Source organism: Triticum aestivum, chromosome 3A, assembly GCF_018294505.1.
Source record: "Triticum aestivum cultivar Chinese Spring chromosome 3A, IWGSC CS RefSeq v2.1, whole genome shotgun sequence".
NCBI classification, from domain to species: Eukaryota; Viridiplantae; Streptophyta; class Magnoliopsida; order Poales; family Poaceae; genus Triticum; species Triticum aestivum.
Window position 1 is genome coordinate 40,298,878 of NC_057800.1, and position 6,000 is coordinate 40,304,877.

The window sequence follows — 6,000 nt, forward strand, 5'->3', positions numbered from 1 at the left end:
ACTGCACTGCACATAGCTTAGTGCAATCTATGCTATTTCGCAAGGCTTGAAGCTAATCAACATGCAGGTGAGCATTGCAACTCTTCGTCATTGTCTGTGCACTCACGGCTTATAAACGCTCCTACTGCCTCTCTCTTGGCGAGGTGGGACTAAAAATCAGCTTACAAAGAAAATCTAGTACCGGTTCATGTCATGAACCAGTACTAAAGGTCTTCGTGGGGGCCCCAGCCTGACCATAGCCTGACACAACCTCATTAGTACCGGTTCGTGGCATGAACCGGTACTAAAGGTTGCCCATGAACCGGTACTAATGATGCCCGCCCGCCTAGCCGTTGGAACCGGCACTAATGGTCACATTAGTGCCAGCTCAAATTCAAACCGACACTAATGTGCTTCACATTTGACCCTTTTTCTACTAGTGGGTACGAGTAAAGTGACTTGCCGGTAACGAGATTGAACGAGGTATTGGGATACCGACGATCGAGTCTCGCGCAAGTAACGTACCAATTGACAAAGGGAATTGTGTATGGATTGATTGAATCCTCGACATCGTGGTTCATCCGATGAGATCATCGTGGAGCATGTGGGAGCCAACATGGGTATCCAGATCCCGCTGTTGGTTATGGACCGGAGAAGCGTCTCGGTCATGTCTGCATGTCTCCCGAACCCGTAGGGTCTACACACTTAAGGTTCGGTGACGCTAGGGTTGTAGAGATATTAGCATACGGTAACCCGAAAGTTGTTTGGAGTCCCGGATGACATCCCGGACGTCACGAGGAGTTCCGGAATGGTCCGGAGGTGAAGATTTATATATAGGAAGTCAAGTTTCGGCCATAGGGAAAGTTTCGGGGGTAATCGGTATTGTACCGGGACCACCGGAAGGGTCCCGGGGGTCCACCAGGTGGGGCCACCTATCCCGGAGGGCCCCATGGGCTGAAGTGGGAGGGGAACCAGCCCCTAGTGGGCTGGTGCGCCCCCCTTGGGCCTTCCCCTGCGCCTACGTTGGAAACCCTAGGGGTGGGGGGCGCCATCCTTGCATTGGGGGGCAAGGCACCCCTTGGCCGCCGCCCCCACTAGGAGATTGGATCTCCTAGGGCCGGCGGCCCCCCTAGGCACCCTATATATAGTGGGGGGGAGGGAGGACAGCCGCGACCTAAGCCCCTGGCCTCTCCCTCTCCCTCCCGTGACACTCCTCCGTCTCCCTGCGCTTGGCAAAGCCCTGCCGAGATCACCGTTGCTTCCACCACCACGCCGTCGTGCTTCTAGATCTTCATCAACCTCTCCTTCCCCCTGTCTGGATCAAGGAGGAGACGTCTTCCCAACCGTACGTGTGTTGAACGCGGAGGTGCCGTCCGTTCGGCACTCGGTCATCGGTGATTTGGATCACGTGCAGTAAGACTCCAACAACCCCGTTCTCTTGAACGCTTCCGCGCACGATCTACAAGGTTATGTAGATACACTCCTCTCTCCCTCATTGCTAGATGACTCCATACATTGATCTTGGTGATGCGTAGAAAATTTTAAAATTCTGCTACGTTCCCCAACATAAACCGGGGGGTTTTAGTCTGTAGGACAACATACAATCATACCATAGGCTAGCTTCTAGGGTTTAGCCTCTCCGATCTCGTGGTAGATCAACTCTTGTAATACTCATATCATCAAGAATAAATCAAGCAGGACGTAGGGTTTTACCTCCATCAAGAGGGCCCGAACCTGGGTAAAACATCGTGCCCCTGCCTCCTATTACCATCCGCCTTAGACGCACAGTTCAGGACCCCCTACCCAAGATCCGCCGGTTTTGACACCGACATTGGTGCTTTCATTCAGAGTTCCTCTGTGTCGTCGCCATTAGGCTTGATGGCTCCTACGATCATTGATAGCGATGCAGTCCAGGGTGAGACTTTTCTCCCCAGACAGATCTTTGTGTTCGGCGGCTTCGCACTGCGGGCCAACTCGCTTGGCCATCTGGAGCAGATCGAAAGTTACGCCCCTGGCCACCAGGTCAGGTTTGGAAGCTTAAACTACACGGCCGACATCTGCGGAGACTTGATCTTCAACGGATTCGAGCCCCTGCCTTGTGCGCCATGCGGTCATGATGAGTACGATTTAGCTCTATCATCGGACCGTATTCAGGAGATCGCACCGGTAGCCGCCCCGAGCCTCAATTCGGAGCCAGTTGCGCCATCCATGGACAGGTGGATGGACCCCGTCACGGAGGCCGTACCCTCAGCGGCGATCGAGCTGAATATCGACCTTACCCTTCATGAGAGCCGTGCTGCCAAAGTGCCGGATCCTTCTCCGGCCACGGACTCCGAACCGCATGCGCCCGTGCCTATCGAATCCGATTGGGCGCCGATCATGGAGTTTACCTCCGCGGATATTTTCCAGCACTCGCCCTTCGGCGACATACTGAACTCATTTAGGTCTCTCTCCTTGTCAGGAGAATCCTGGCCGAACTACGTCCGGCAGGATTGGGATGCAGATGACGAAGAAATTCGCCGTCCACCCACCACCCACTTAGTAGCCACTGTCGATGACTTAACCGACACGCTCGACTTCGACTTTGAAGACATCGACGGTATGGACGACGATGCAGGAGTCGAAGAGGAACCACTGCTCACAGGGCGCTGGACGCCCACTTCATCACATGACGTATACATGGTGGACACACCTAAAGAAAATAACGATGAGGAATGGAAGGACACAGCGACGGGTGGTTCCCTCGAGCAGCAGTCAAAGTAGCGGCTTAAACGCCGCCCCAAATCCCGCCCAGCAGAAATAACGATCACATAGACCCAGCGTTAGAGCTGGGTGAACCATTGCCCGACCGCGGTAACATGGAAAATCAAGCCGAACAAGCCAACCCCGTTGAAGGTAATAGTCCGGACGACATCAGACCGGACAGGCGCCAGGAGCAACGTAATGCCCACCAAAGGCTTGTTGCCACGGCGAGGAGTCTGAAAAAATAGAAGCAAAGGCTCTAGGCTGCACAAGACACACTCAAAATAAAATGGAGTGAAGTACTCAACACAGCAGCGAAGTACGGCAGTAATCGCCACACCAAGAGCTACCCGAAGCGGAAGTTGCTACCGGAATTCGATGAGGAGGCCTTAAATCCCCCGCAACCAAAAATTAAAATGGCCATCCGGCCGGATAGACGACCTCACGACCAACATAAAGCGGCGAACAACGCCGCACATAAGCCAATGCGCGACCCACGTGAGGGCTCTCATCAAAAGGACGGCGCAACAAGTCCATTTATGGACCACGCAAGCGCGCTCCAGCATATGATGCAATACAAACATCCGAACACCACAGTACACCCAGATACAGGGGTGCCGCACACCCCTATGTTTCACCGATGAGGTGCTGGACCATGAATTTCCAAAGGGATTCAAACCCGTAAACATAGAGGCATACGATGGAACAACAGACCCTGGGGTCTGGATTGAGGACTATATCCTCCATATCCATATGGCTCGAGGGGATGATGTCCACGCCATCAAGTACTTACCCCTCAAGCTCAAAGGGCCAGCTTGGTACTAGCTTAAAAGCCTCCCCGAAAGCTCCATTGGAAGCTGGGAAGAGCTCGAAGACGCCTTTCGGGCAAATTTTCAAGGGACATATGTCCGGCCACTGGATGCAGACGATCTAAGTCATATAACTCAACAACCCGGAGAGTTAGCCCGAAAACTTTGAAACAGGTTTCTTACTAAAAAGAACCAAATAGTCGATTGTCCAGACGGTGAGGCCTTGGCAGCCTTTAAGCACAGCGTCCGAGACGAATGGCTTGCCAGGCACCTCGGCCAAGAAAAGCCGAGAACAATGGAAGCATTAACAAGCCTCAGGACCCGCTTTTGCGCGGGCGAGGACATTTGGCTAGCCCGATGTAGCACCAGCGAACCAAGTACATACGAAGTTAGAGATGGAAATGGGAAATCATGACGCAGCAGAAATAATAAGCGCCGGAATAAAGAAGACAACCCGAAGAGCACGGCGGTAAACGCCGGGTTCAGAAGCTCTAGGACAGGTCAGCAAAAGCCGCCCTCTAAAGGCGCCAGAGATGAACTGTCCAGCTTAAACAAAATTCTCGACCAAATATGTCAGATCCATAGCACCCCCAATAAACCTGCAAATCATACCCACAGAGAATGTTGGGTGTTAGTGTCAAAACTGGCGGATCTTGGGTATGGGGTCCCGGACTGTGCATCTAAGGTGGACGGTAACATGAGGCAGGGAACACGATGTTTTACCCAGGTTCGGGCCCTCTTGATGGAGGTAAAACCCTACGTCCTGCTTGATTTATTCTTGATGATATGAGTATTACAAGAGTTGATCTACCACGAGATCGGAGAGGCTAAACCCTAGAAGCTAGCCTATGGTCTGATTGTATGTTATCCTACGGACTAAAACCCTCCGGTTTATATAGACACCGGAGAGGGTTAGGGTTACACAAGGACGGTTAAAAAGGAGGAGATATCCATATCCGTACTGCCTAGCTTGCCTTCCACGCCAAGTAGAGTCCCACCCAGACACGAGACGAAGTCTTCAATCTTGTATCTTCATAGTCCAACAGTCCGGCCAAAGGATATAGTCCGGCTGTCCAGAGACCCCCTAATCCAGGACTCCCTCAGTAGCCCCTGAACCAGGCTTCAATGACGTCGAGTCCGGCGTGCAGTATTGTCCTTGGCATTGCAAGGCGGGTTCCTCCTCCGAATACACCCCGAAAGAATTTGAATACAAGGATAGTGTCTGACCCTGTAAAATAAGTTCCACATACCACCGTAGAGAGAATAATATTTCCACAAATCTAATCTGCTGACACGTTTTGGCAACATGACATTAAGCCATGGCCTGGTGATTATTAGAACTGTTTCCTTGAGCTTGCCCCGCACATAACGCGAGGCAGTTTCTTGACACGTCTTGTCAAAGCAGAGATCGTGTTCCCCTAATTACGGGATTCTCATCAATATGGTTGTGGGTAGCCCAACCGTGCCTAGGACTCCTAGATTTTAGGCAAGTCCCAAACGGCCACTAGGAGGACACGTGATATTCACCCTCTTTATAAAGGGATAAGGCTTTTACTTTTTTCCCTCCTGTGCTCAATCGAATCCTTCCCCCGCCTCGAGTTGTAACACCCAAAGCCCAGGTCAGGTGCTTCGGACCTTCAATCAAGTCCGGATCTAGCCTTCAAGGCCGGTGGATGCCCCCCTCCATTACGGAACAGGATATCAAGAAGTTGAGGGTGGCCAGATACCTGACAGCCGAGGTTTCGCATTGGCTGCCTGCACGAGGGCAGGTCGTCCCTACTCCCGAACCCAACGAGAACGTTGTGTTCATCTCCCACTTCCTCCGAGGTCTAGGCCTCAGTCTGGATCCCTTCATTAGGGGTTTGATGTTCTATTATGTGCTAGATTTCCACGATCTAGCCCGGACTCCTTTCCCCACATCTCGGCATTTATTGTCGTATGTGAGGCCTTCCTATGCATTACCCCTCACTTCGGCATATGGCTCAAGACCTTTGACGTGAAGCCGAAGATGGTCGAGGGGCAACATGTAGCGTGCGGAGGCGCATTAATAAGCAAGATCGCTGGAGCACCATGGCCAAAGGGTTCTTTTCCAGAGGTGTCCGGATTACGGCAACAGGAGTGGTTTTACATCACAGCTCCCAGATGTGCCAAGTGGGTGGCTGCCCCTACTTTCCGCTCGGACCCTCCACCACAACTGATGTCATGGATTAGCAGAGGGCTGAGGTGGCGTCCAGCCAAGGACATGCCTATACTGCAGAGCCGCATTCAAGATCTCTTCGAAGGAGATTTCAGTCTGGTTACGGTGGTGCAAGTCATGCTGGTTCGTCAAGTCCAGCCTTGCAAACGCCGGCCCCTCCGCATGTGGGAGGTCAACCCAGAAGGACCGCGCACTATTTAGAATTTCCTCGGCCTGACGCACGAGGAGATGTATAAATCATTCTTCGGACCCCAAATAGGGTGTCCGGATACT